Below are 13482 nucleotides of genomic sequence, written 5' to 3' on the forward strand. Positions count from 1 at the left end.
GATAAGAATTCTAGATGAAGGGATAAAAGGATAATTGTAACTACCCATGGATTGGTAGTTACAGGGAGGGTGGGACTCCATGAAAGTTAAAAGTGGGAGAAAGAGTGCACTGTCAGAGTGTATTTGCTTCATTTATAAGGACTGATCGACAGCAAAAACTTGACCTGGTGCCCATGAGAGGCACTTGCCTGCTGTCATCTAGGCAATGAGCCACACCTGCCTTGAACAGTCACATCATTTGTCTTTCCTGTGCCCTAGGACCCCTGAAGGACAGGTAAGCCAAAGAGGATCTTGGTTACCAAGCAGGTTGGTAGGATTGAGCCACATTTGCTCAAACTCTGCAATAACAGAACATATCTCATACATTTTCAATGCAGGAGTTTCTGGAGTAATGAATATTGCCTTTTGTCTATTTAGATGTCTTATCAATTCATGGAAATACATATATACACATATTTATATATGAGCTCTTTATTAGTTATGCATATTCCAAATATCTTCTCACATTTGCTGGCTTGACTTTTCATCTCTTAATGTCATCTTTTGATGCAGAGATGAGTTTCTATAGGTGACACAATTTTTGCAGCAATATTGCTTAATAATGGAAACAGTTTCAAACCTCCTTTTTCAAAATGCTCCCTTCATTACAGAAGTTTCTTTCAAAAAGCAGTTCTCACTGGTTTTTGAAACATCACTTTTACTTTGAGGCCATAGGTTATATGTATATACTAAAAAAATTTTTTTTATAGTTAGCATATTGCTGACAGCCACTTGCTATCACAGTCAAGGTCAGAAAATTTAGAACACTTGTCCTTTTCAAATAAACCTATAAAACTCTCCTTCAAGTCAGATGGTACTTTGCTACAAGACATTAGGGAACAAATGATTTTCATGATCATTCTCTTATCTCTGTAAGAGGACTATAAATATTTTAAAACATTTAGACATTTGATTCTTTAAAAATAAAAACTAACCACATTGTTGACATCCTGTAGCATGTAAACTGCAATGTTTTGAAATATGCTGATGCTCAGTAAACCCAGGATAGGTGACCATTTGTGGTGCAAACTGAGGCCTCGGTGTCAATGTCATTTCTTACATAGGATGTTGGCAGAGGTTCATTTCTTCCATTTTTTACTATACCAAAAGAACAAGAAGCTCTCATATTTTCTATTTGTTTGTGATCAGGATTGAGAACCTTACATAACACTGTGTACATGCTCCCATTTGGGAGACCAAAAAGTTAGAAGTAAACAGACACACTGAAACTGGCAATTTTAACAATTAATTTATATTAATTTAACTTTTTATTGTTTGCATATCAATAAACTGAACTGATTTTTAACAGATCCCTAAATTAGAAGGCAGATCTCTTCCAATACTCTAGTCACTAAGTAGATACTAAGGTTTTAATAAATATTTGATTTGATCTCAATTTTGGCTTAAGGGAAAATGGGAGATTTTTATTTTTACTCTGCAGATGTGGTAAAGGAAACACAATGACTTTCACAGAATCTAGGTCCTAAGATGTTGGGAGAAGAAGGAGGAAAGGAAGGAAAAAGTGTTGAATTGAGATAAATAGTCTAATATTTCTTTGCACAAGGTCAGAAACCTGAGGCCCTTCAGTGGGGAGCCTCAAGGTAATTCTGTAATGCATCGAGACAAGAGCTGCTAATGGTCGTAGAATGACTGTGGAAGAAGGGGAGAATAGGTGTAAAAACGAAAAGTGCCCCAAATCTAAAACTACTCCGCCTGTACACGGTCCCCGTACCACTAGCTACTCTGGAAGTCCCAGGGGTGAGAGAAGGCCTGGGTCTCCGCACCTGGACCCGGCCGCCGCGGCCACGCCCCAGGGGCGGGGCGGTCTCTCCCAGCAGCCCCGCCCCTCCCCGCCCTCCCGCGACGCCCGAGACGCCTGCGGCGGCCGCGGAAACACCGGAAGGAGCGGCGGCGGCTGCGGGAAGTGGCCGGCTCGGGAGGCGGGGACCCCGCGGGCTGAGCTGCGGAGCCGTTTTCCGGCCCTCCAGACGCGACGCCGCCCCTCTCCTGGGCCAGGAGAGGAAAAGAGGAGCTTGTGGCGGTGCGGCCGCAGGCCATCGTTGGCCGCGCTGGCGGGGCCCGTGGGGAAGGCCGTGGAGGTGAGTGCGAAGCTGCTGGGAGGGGCGCGGGGCCGAAGGGCGCCTTGCCTGCGGCGGGGGCGGGTCTGCGCTCTCGCTCTTGCTCTTGTCCCGCACGCCGGGGCTCTGATTGCTGTAGCGGCCTCTTTTTCTTGGGGGTGGTGGTGGGTGCGCGGGCGGATAGAAGGCCTAGGCCGTTCCAGTACTCTGCTCTGCGGGGATGAACTGGTGGCCGCTCCGGTAGGGGTCGGCGGAGGACGCAAGTCAGTCGCTGATTTGAGGAAGGGGACCCAGGGGGCGCTCCCTGGGAAGCGGGAGGTAGGAGGGGTGAGGCGAGTCCCTGAAAGGGGCTCCGCTCCTTTCCTTGGTCTCCCCATTCCGGCTTGCCATTCCCCCACGGTGGGCGCAGACGACTGAAAACCCCGCAGCGCGGTGGCTCCCGGGTTGTGGTTTCGCTTTGCGGCGCAGTTAGGGGATCGAACCCATTCTTGCATTCTCAGGCGCCCCGTTATTCATTGTTGTCAGCGGGAAAACCTAGGTGTCATCGCCGCTAGAATTGTCTTCTGACGAATATTTGATCCTGACTGTTTCTGAGGTTACCCCTTACGGTCTGTCCATCTGCAGCTTTTGTTTGAATCCATTTCCATGGTGTGTGGTTTCCCAGACCTTTCTTCTTACATATTTACCTACTACTAAACGCCCTTCATTTGAATATTTACAGTGTGCAAGTTGAGCTGTTGGTTGACTCTAGTTGTTTTGCACTCAAGTATTTTTAGGGTTTACCTTCTCATATAATCAGTATTAGACCGGGAAAACTGGGCTAGAGGGGAATGTACTAGCAGGAGCATAGCCTCTAAAGTGACGCCAAATTTTACCACAAGCATCTCTAGACTTACTACTTAACAGATGTATAGAATTTTTTTAGTTTAATCAGATTGCATTTCCTTTAAGGAAAACCTGTTTCAAAAATTAATGAGGCTGTCCTAGTTCCGTTTCTGGTTTGGGCAACTGATCATCTGGAAAGGTCTGACCAAATCAGATAATAGGCTATTTGATTTGAACGTCATACAAATATTGTTTGTCTTCATGCTATTAATATAAACATGTGGAAAATTAGGAATCTTATTGAAAGACAATGCTGATTTTAAGAAAAAGTGGTAATAATAGTCACACTATGCCGAGAAGCTTTATGCTATTTAATTTACTTTGACAGAATTAAAAAAAAGGACCGTACAAAAATATTCCTAGCATAAAATATTTGACCTCCTGCTATATGCAAGAGGGAGGATCTACTTAAGATTGCTTCTTATTTTTGGTCTGGTTTATTGCCGGCTTTTACTTTTTTGTTTTTTGTGAGCTCTTTATAACCTGCCAATAAGTGAATAACAACAGTAAAGTTTAATGGCATTCGAGTGTAGTAAATAGATGATTTTAATCATTTGAAACTCAGAATTAAGGCGATAATTCTTACATTCATGTATTGCTGTTAGAATTTTCAACGACCTTTCACATATACAATCTTATTTGATCTTCATGCCAATCCTCTGAGTTAGAAAAGCCAAGAAATAAAGTCTTTTCCCATGACAGAAGCATTGCGAGATTGTGTAAGGATCAGAATTTCCCTGAAGCCTGAAATAATCTTACTGAAGTAACCTTTGATATAAATTGGAATTCAGCTAGATATTGGAGCACTGTGAACTATTATGTGTGATAGGCTGTGGACCCTTTGCAGGAGAATGAAGTACATAAGATGGCAAGAGATTTTTGGTGAGAAATGTGAAATGTCATTTCTAAAAAACAATGGAATAAGTAACAGCTTTTTTTAGTGTAGTTTTTTAAACTTTAAAAGGTAAAGTCTACATGTGATTTCAGGAGCATTTTGATAAGTAGCACAGTTCCAAAGAGTCTGATAAGTACAGTTGGTTTGTCTATAAAAAAGAGCATGCATTTTGTGCAATATAGTATATATTGTATATTGTGTATATACTATATTGTATATATATATCAAGAGAACTAATATATAAGAAAATTCATATAGCAAAATAAATATTCCTTTCAAAAGTTACTTTAGAAGGTTAAGTAGGTCAGTATCTGTGAGTCTACCAGAGAAAGCCCTTTGGAAAATAAAAGAATGGAACATGGCTTTTGCCCTCTAACAACTTGGAGTCAGGCTTGTGGTCAAGTAGGGTAGTTTTTTTACACAACTGCAATAAAATGTCTTATGAATATTATAATCGGGAATTTAGGTGAGGGAAACATTACTGGTGACTGGGTCCTGGCAGAGATGGTATTTGAGATGAGGGAACTTTGCAAGTTTTCAACAGGGGAATTGGAGGACATTTCTAAAATGAACAGATGATTGCGTTCTTGGAAAGCTACAAGTTACATTTGAGAAAAGATCAGTAGAACAATTTGGTGATAATAAGTTATGGTTCATATGTTAGTTAATAGGAGATGGAAAAAAGAAATTATGAAAGACTTCATTGAAAATGTTTCACCGGAAGTGATCCACATGAATGCAGAATGAGCTGTAACTGGCAAAGATTGAGACCAAGAGAACACTTGGGCAGCTTTAGGTTAAGCTAGGTCTTGATAGAGTCACTTTTGTGGTCCTTGTAGTTTCTCTGAAGTGCTGTCTTGAAAGCAGACCTTGAGATAACGTGGGTGCAGGTGAGATGCCAGGAAGCACAAGTGAGAGAGTGGACAAAGAGTCAAGGAAAGGAAAAAAGGCCAATGGATGGGCACCTAGGAGCTTAATCCTGTGGAGACTTTTGTAGAACTGTCTCCAAATTGCCCTAGCAAATGAAGGGAAGCTGAGGGGTTTTTCCACCTAACCCCAGTCCTCACTGATTGAGATTGTCCTTGAAATGCCTTGAGCACTTCCTCTTCCTGTAGCTAGAATTGGGCAAGCTCCTGATAGGCTGGAGAACTTGAGAAGCAGAGACTTGATTGAGGTGGAAAGGTGTCAGGATACTATCTGTACCACCTGCAGGGTGAGCTGAAGAGGTAGGGGGAGCCAGATGTCAACTGTGTCAGTTAATAGGCATTCTCATTAAATAATCCAGAGGTGAAATAAAAGCCTCAATTTAGGTGGAGACCTAGAAGAAAAGTGAATTGAGTGAAAGGGATGGAATAAAGAAGCAAGCAGGCGAATTTGGTAATTGAGAGAATATAGGAAGTGAGGAGGGACTGTAAAATGGTGTTGAGGTTTGAGAGTTAGATAACTTGTTATTGAGGAGAGTTGACAGAGGTCACTGACATTCGAATTGGTTACTTCAGGAAAATAAAGGAACTACAGGGTGTTGAAGAGTGTTGATAAAGTGGGTGTAGTTGACCAGTCATTCAAAATGGAAAGTAGGGTGGAGATTTGAACAGTGCTGCCACTCTCACTAGACATACAGTGTCTGGCTCATACTTTATTTTGCCTTGTTAAATTAGTCTCTATATTCCTAGGGCCTAGCACAGTCCTGAAATACGGCAATATGGTGAAAATATGAGACTGAATGTGATGTAAAGTAAGACCATTTCCTATAATTTTTAACTATTTATAAAATCCTGAGGGAGGAATTTACAGTATTATTAGTAGAGGCATTATTTAGATGAATAAATTTTGATACTTTTTTATAGTCAACAATATTCTGGTAAAGAAAAACAGACAAAATTTCTTGGAGTGGTTCTCATTTGAATATGGTGGTTACATTTATTTTTCCATGATTCTACATGTTTTACTTAAGTAGTTTTAATGATTGTCCCGTAATGTTCTGTTAATTTAATTACCTCTCCATTCTTGCTTTGAAGTGACTTGGGGTGAAAATTACCATCAGCTGGTTTGAGCCTCTATTGGAACTCTATTATATTCGTTAATTCTTGTTCTCCCTCTCCGCCTCCCTGCCCCTCCCCTTAGTGTCTGTCACAGTTATTTCAACTAGATAAGACTACAGTTGACTATACTTTGCCATTGTCGGACAGATTATTTTTTCTTTATAGGAAATGCTAATTAATGTTTACACATCTCAATGGGAGTTTATATTTAGAGTAAGCCTGCCAAATGGAAGCTGTTCTTTTGGATGATTTATTGTGGCAGTGCTACAAATAGATTCTAGATCAGATAGATTGCAGGTAGAGAAATCAGGAGATTATATAGTTCTCTTAATAGACTTAATGACACTCTCATTAATTAGACTGTTAAGGGTCTAAAGGACATGTTTTCTAGGAAGAGGGAAAATGGAAGCTTAGTACTAAATTTATTTTTCTGTGTTATGGTTTGAATGAAAATTAAGAATAATTAGGGGAGGATTTATAGGACTGTGAAATCTGTGTGAAGACTTGAAAAAAATATTTGTTTAAAGGACAAGAAACACAGTTCTTTTAGTGCAGCAGACTTCATAAATTAAACGTCTCCATGGCCTTCTGCTGTCTAAACATCAGTGCTTTCAATTTTTCCTTATAATAGTTAACATTTATTGAGTGCTTATTGTCATTCTGCTTTAAGCACTTTATGTATGTTAACATATATATGTTATGTAAACCTCCCCCCTACCCAAACTCCATGACATAGATATTTGTCATTATCTCAGCTTTATAGATGAGGGAATTTAGGCACAGAGAAGAAACTTAATTCTGGTCACAAACCTAGGACACAGTGGAGCTTGGATTTGAACTCAGGTGGCCTTGCTCCCGAAACTTTACTCTTAGCCACAGTGTTGTCTTTATCAGAAGATACAGTTTTCAGTTTAAGACTGTGTGGAAGGCATTCTTATTCTGTAGTTTTAGTATTCTTCATAAATAAAATATTCAAGATATAATCTACTTAGTTAATCAGTACAATAAGACTGGCTTTTTTTATTCTGAAATCTATCCCATTGATAAATTGAGTAATAATTGCAGTTGTTTTATGCATCTTCTAGCATCTAGAATCTAAATACCTGAAACTCTTTTTTTGGCCTTACTTTAGACAGTAGATTTGTTTAATCCCAATATAGCATATTACACCCATCCTTGTTAATTTTAGCTCACTTTTCTAAGTAAATTATTTTTCTTTAAAAACTTATTTTTATGATTTTATAGTTAGATTTCACTAGCCTGCCTTATGTGTCTTTATCCGATTTGGTTAAAAATATTGAACAGTTCTTCTAACTGCTAGTACAGACTTTCTTATGGATTCATATTAATTTTCTGTTTAATAAATTAGCTACCAGTTCTGACATAAATTTTTTCTCAGTCACTTGAACTTGATTCTTTAGATATCTTTACTTTTTGAAATAGACTAGATAGTGTAGTGTGGGCAGTTTTTCAATATTAAAAGGTTCTTAGGTTACCAACTATGTCTTGATGTATAGTGAATATTAATAACACTGGTCTCTATGCTTTTTCAGTATTAAAATTTGACTGTCTGTTAGTCTGTTATTAGGATGACGGTCAGAATTTGGGGCCTGAAACTTGGATACAGCTAAAGTATCCCACCCCCCCACCCCGCCCCCTTAAAAGTAGTATCTTCAGAAGCAGTTTTGAATCTACAGATGGGCAGTTGAGCCTCCCCAAAGCTGTACATCATGCAACATGAATGCAATTGTTTCAACCCAGAAAAATTTTCAGTTGTTATTACCATCATTATGGCTGAGGAAATTTCAAATAGTCTAGATAGGTAGATAGAGAAAAAAGTTGCCTGATAAAAGATTGCAAAGGTAAGGACAAATTGAGGTGAAATTATGGAAAGCCTTAATTTTCATGCAAAATTTGAATTGTTTTGTGCTCCCTAGTAATTCCCAACCTGTGATTCACAGGCTTTTAGAGGAGTCTCAGAGTTTTGTGGGAGCTACTTCTGTAGACTGAACAAATAGCATTTTCATATAAAACTATTATTATTACTATTTTTTTTTTTTTTTTACTGCTTTCATGTTGCCTCTTTTTTCTAATATCCTGAACCTACCTCCTGTGAACAGACTTTCAGACCAGAATGGAAACATGCATGCCTTCTTTGTTTTGGTGTACACTTTGAGAGGAAATTCAAGTAGCTAAAGGCTACTATTGTCTTATCCTCCTATATTTGAATGCCCTTCTCTCAATAAATATCAAAGGAAGGAATAAAAGAATGATCCTGTTACCATAGTGAATTAACTGAGTAAAGCTAGGTAACTAGAATTTTACAGGCCTTCTGTTTTGATGTGTTGTGTTTAATTATAGGAAATGCTAAATAGCCCTAGTACAAATTGTTAGTTTTTGTTTATATGCATTAATTCTCGTTATGTTGCTTGAATACCAGAAAATTAATAGCAGAACAGAGAGGGCTTATTTGAGTCTTTCCCTAGTCCGCCTTTCTTCTTTGCTCTGAGGACATAACCTTCAAAGCTGTATTTTTATGCTTTTACAATGGATGTTTACATCCAGATACAATGTGCTGTTTAGCATGTTTTACATTTTAATTTTAGTGGTATCACAGAGTATGTATGTATCATTCTGCCTCTTTTTTTCCCACTTAACATTATGTCCTTTAGATCTATCCACGTTCATAAATTATCCATCTAGTTCATGAAGTTACACTGTCTATAGTATTCAGTCGTGAATATACTGTTTATATATCCATTCTTCTGTGGATGGGCTTAAGAATATTTTAAAATCAAAGGTGAAATTGTATGCTATCTAGAAAGCATTAAGAAGGAGAGCATTCCACTGGCAAACATTGGTATTTAGAGGACAATGTATAATTTAAATACTTTCATTATTAAGTAAACAAAACTAAGAGAATTCAATACCCGTATTTAGGGATTAAGAAAATAAAACCAAAACCAAGTAGGACGTGGGGATTAAAGATAAAACTGTAATTAATGGAATTAGAAACAACAAAACAAAAATAATGGAAAGAATAAATCCCAAAGCTGGTTCTTTACAAGAACCAATGAACTAGATAAACCTCATATAGAAGGGGGAAAAATGACATAAAAATACGCAATGTTAGAAATGAGAAAGGAAACATCATAGATACCCAGCTATAGGAGAGACTAATGCAATCTTAGGCAAACCTTCTTAAGAATATTACATGCTATGGCACGATGCCAAAGTTGAAAATCAAGATAAATGGATAATTTACAGTAAAATGTGTATAAATTAGTAAAATTGACCCAAGAAGTAAAAAAAACTTGAATTGACCAATTCCCACTTAAGGATCTTTCCTTGAAAGAGGCAGCGCAGATAGTTTCACAGCTGACTTTCGTTTAATTTATGAACACCATATATATATATATATATATATTTTTTTTTAAACCTATGGTATAGAAGATGTAAAGCTATTGATGTTTTCTGTGAAGCGCACACACACTTTTATCCCTGATTAAAGTGCTGCCAAAAAAGGTCAGTCTCACTTATACCTAGAAATGCAGAATTTCTAAATACAATATTAGCCAGTAGAATCTAGATATGAAGCAATGGACTAATAGTACATTTTGACCCAATAGGATATATTACATCAATGCAAGGATCATAGTATCAAATCTGTTATGATAATAGATACCAACAAATGAAACAAGGAGTAAAGTAAGCCATCAGTAGCTGCTGAAAAGACATTAAATAGAGTTCATTAAGACTATTTCTAATTAATATAATATTGTAAATCAGCTATACTTCAATTAAAAAAGAGACCATTTGTAATTTTTAAAATGTGGTAAATTAAGACTACAAGACAATTGTAGCAAATAACCTAAATGGCAGAACCGTCAATAGAAGAACCATGACATGATGCTTTCAATCACCTTAATATTCAAGATTGCCTTTAGAGATTCTAATAAATGTGTTAAAACAGTAAAATTAAATAACTGGTATTAATATTAGAATATAAAAGATAAAACTATCAAATTTTCTAGAGTATTTAGAGTCTAGCCAAGGAAACTGAAAAGGAACAGTGAAGGAGGTATGTCTTACAGTTATCAAAATATTCTATATAGAATATGTAGTCTCTGAATCAGATTAATATGGTATGGGCATAGACAGAGTGGTAGAACAAAATAGAATTCAGAAATATATTATGTGTAAATTTAATAAAGGGTAAAGATAGTATTAAAATTCAGTGGGAAATGGGTAGATTATATAACAGATGGTGCTGCTACAAATGTCTGCCCATCTGGAAAAAAATGAAATTGGATTCCTGTCTTAAGATAAACTCTAGATTAAAGCCCTGTAAAAAGAAAAATTAAGGTTATTCAGCTTTAGCTCTGTAAATTAGGGTGAAGGAAGCCTTAAAGATGAGAAACTTAGAAGCTATTATGAAGTAAGGTGTGTTTGATTTTATAAAAATTAAAACCTTTAATGATAAAGCATACTGTAAGAAAGTTAATAGTATTGCCACTAAGACAGGCATAGAGACCAACATATAGAGACCAAAAATAATATGGTCACATATGCGGTCAATTTTTTTTAAAAATCCATTTTTGGCTTTACTGAGGTATAATTGACAGAAATTGTATATATTTAAGTTGTACAGTGTGATGGTTTCATTACATACATTGTGAAGCAATCACCACAGTCAACCTAATTAGCATTACTTCACATAGTTACCTTTATTTTTGTTTTTTGTCATCCCCTCATCCCTTCCCCTCTGGCAAATACCTGTTTGTTCTCTGTGTCTATGAGTCTTTTTCTGTTTTGTTATGCTCATTTGTTTTCTTTTCAGAGTCTATATATACGTACAATCATACAGTATTTGTCTTTTTCATGCTGGCTTATTTCACTTAGCATAGACCCTCTAGGTCCATCCATGTTGTTGCAAATGGCAAGATTTCATTCTTTTTTATGGCTGAGTAATAGTCCCCCCACCTCTCTCTCCCTATATATATACACACACACACGCATGCGTGCACACACATGCACACACACACTCCATCTTTATCCATCCATCTGTTGATGGACATTTAGGTTGCCTCCATTATTTTTGCTATTAGTAGATAATACTGCACTGAATGTAGGGGTGCATTATATATGTTTTTGAATTAGTGTTTTTGTTTTCTTAAGAAAAATACCCAAAAATGGAACTGCTGGATCATATGACAGTTGTATTTTTAATTTTTTGAGGAATTTGCATGCTGTTTTCTATAGTGGCTGGACCAGTTTACATTCCCACCAACAGTGTATGAGGGTTTCTTTTTCTCCACATCCTTGCCAACACTTGTTGTTTTTTTGATAACAGCCATTCTTAGGTGTGAAGTGATACTTTATTGTGGTTTTGATTTATGTTTACCTGATGATTAGAGATGTTGAGCATCTTTTCATGTGTCTGCTGGCCATCTGTATATCTTCTTTGGAAAATGCCTATTCAAAATACCAATTTTTAAAATCAGATTTTTGGTTTTTGGGGGGTTTCTTTGATGTTGGGTTGTATGAGTTCTTTATATATTTTGGATGTTAACCTTTTATTGAATATATCATTTGCAAATATCTTTTCCCATTCAGTAGACTGACTTTTCATTTTGTTGATAGTTTCCTTTGCCATGCAAAAGCTTTTTAGTTTGACATACTCCCATTTGTTTATTTTTGCTTTTGTTTCCATTGCCTAAGGAGATAATAATCAAAAAAATATTGCTAAGACCAGAGTCAAAGGGCATACTCCCTGTGTTTTCTTCTTGGAATTTTATGGCTTTTAGGTCTTACACTTAAGTGTTTAATCCATTTTGATTTTATTTTTGTGTATGGTATGACAAAGTCCAGTTTGATTATTTTGCATGTGCCTGTCCAGTTTACCCAGCACCATTTATTGAAGAGACTGTCATTTCCTCATTGTATGTTTTTGTCTCCTTTGTCATAGATTTGCTGACTGTATATGTATATATGGGTTTATTTTTTCACCTTCTCTTCTTTCCATTGACCTATGTGCCTGTTTTTGTGCCCCTGTAATACTGTTTTGATTACTGTTGCTCTGTAGTATAGTTTGAAATCAGAGTGCGTGATACCTCAAGCTTTGTTCTTTCTCAAGATTATTTTGGCTATTTGGAGTCTTTGTGCTTCCATATAAATTTTAAAATTATTTCTGTGAAAAATGCCTTTAGTATTTTCATAGAGATTGCATTGAATTTGTAAATTTCCTTGGGTAATATGGTTATTCTAACAATATTCTTCCAATCTGCGAGTATGGTATAGCTTTTCATTTATTTGAGTCATCTTCAGTTGTTTTTTTTTTTTTTTTCCATCATCTTATTACAGTTTTGTGAGTACAAGTCTTTTACCTCCTTGGTTAGATTTATTGTTATGTTTTTGTGCCATTGTAAATAGGATTGTCTTCTTAATTTCTCTTTCTGATAGTTTATTATTAGTGTATAGAAACACAACAGGTTTCTGTATGTTAATTTTGTATCCTGCAACATTACTGGATTAATTTATTCTAATAGTTTTTTAGTGATGTCTTTAGAAATTTTTTATATTGTGTGTATCTGTGATAGTTTTACTCCTTCTTTTCCAATTTGAATACCTTTCATTTCTTTTTCTTGTCTGATTGCTGAAGCTAGGACTTTCAATTTCTAGGTTGAGTAAAAGTAGTGAGAGTTGATATCCTTACCTTGTTGCTGATCTTAAAGGAAATACTTTCAAATTTTCACCATTGAGTGTGATGTTAGCTATGGGCTTATTATATATGGGCTTTATTATGTTGAGGTATGGCCCCTTAATACCCACTTTGTTGAGAGCTTTTATCATAAATGGATGTTGAATTTTGTCAAAGGCTTTTTTCTGCATATATTGAGATAAGTGTACTATTTTTATTCTTTGACTTGTTAATGTGATAGATCACATCGACTGAGTTGTAGATATTGAACCATCCTTGCATTCCTGGGATAACACCTATTTGATCATGGTGTATGATCCATTTAATGTATTGTTGAATTCGGTTTGCTAAAAATTTTGTTGAGATTTTTGTGTCTGTTTCGCATCAGTGATATGAGCCTGTAAAATTGTCTTTTTTTGTGGTTTCTTTATATGATTTTGGTATGGGTGATGCTGGCCTTGTAGAATGAATTTCTAAGGATTCCTTCCTCTTCAATTTTTTGGAATAGTTTGAGAAGGATAGATATTAACTCTTTTCTAAATTTGGTAGAATTCTTCTGTGAAGCCTGGACTTCTTTAGGGGGGAAGCTTTTTGTTTTTCTTTTTCTTTTAATTACTGATTCAGTTTCATTACTGGTAATCAACAAGTTCATATTTTTTATTTCTTCCTGATTCAATCTTGGGAGAGTGTAGGTTTCTAGGAATATATCCATTTCATCTAGGTTGTCCAATTTATTGGTGTATAACTGTTTGCATTAATTTCCTCTGATCCACTGAATTCTGTAGTGTCAGTTATAGCTTCTCCTTTTTCATTTCTCATATTTATTTGGGTACTCTCTTTTTC

The 13482-nt window shown here is 36.4% G+C and overlaps 1 protein-coding gene across 4 annotated transcripts in view; it reads left to right on the plus strand.

Annotated features, from left to right (window-relative positions):
• Positions 1 to 1934: 1934 nt before the first annotated feature.
• Positions 1935 to 13482, plus strand: part of USP33 (ubiquitin specific peptidase 33) — a 53848-nt gene continuing 42300 nt past the window's right edge. For 3 of the 4 annotated variants that reach the window (XR_010383786.1, XM_031465423.2, XM_031465424.2), the window contains exon 1: positions 2015 to 2138. The gene's annotated coding sequence lies outside the window, so the exon portion shown is untranslated. Of the gene's footprint in view, positions 2139 to 13482 lie in introns of all 4 variants that reach the window. The other variant, XM_031465425.2, reaches the window with a different exon arrangement.

This window comes from Camelus dromedarius, chromosome 14 (assembly GCF_036321535.1).
Source record: "Camelus dromedarius isolate mCamDro1 chromosome 14, mCamDro1.pat, whole genome shotgun sequence".
Classification (NCBI taxonomy): Eukaryota; Metazoa; Chordata; class Mammalia; order Artiodactyla; family Camelidae; genus Camelus; species Camelus dromedarius.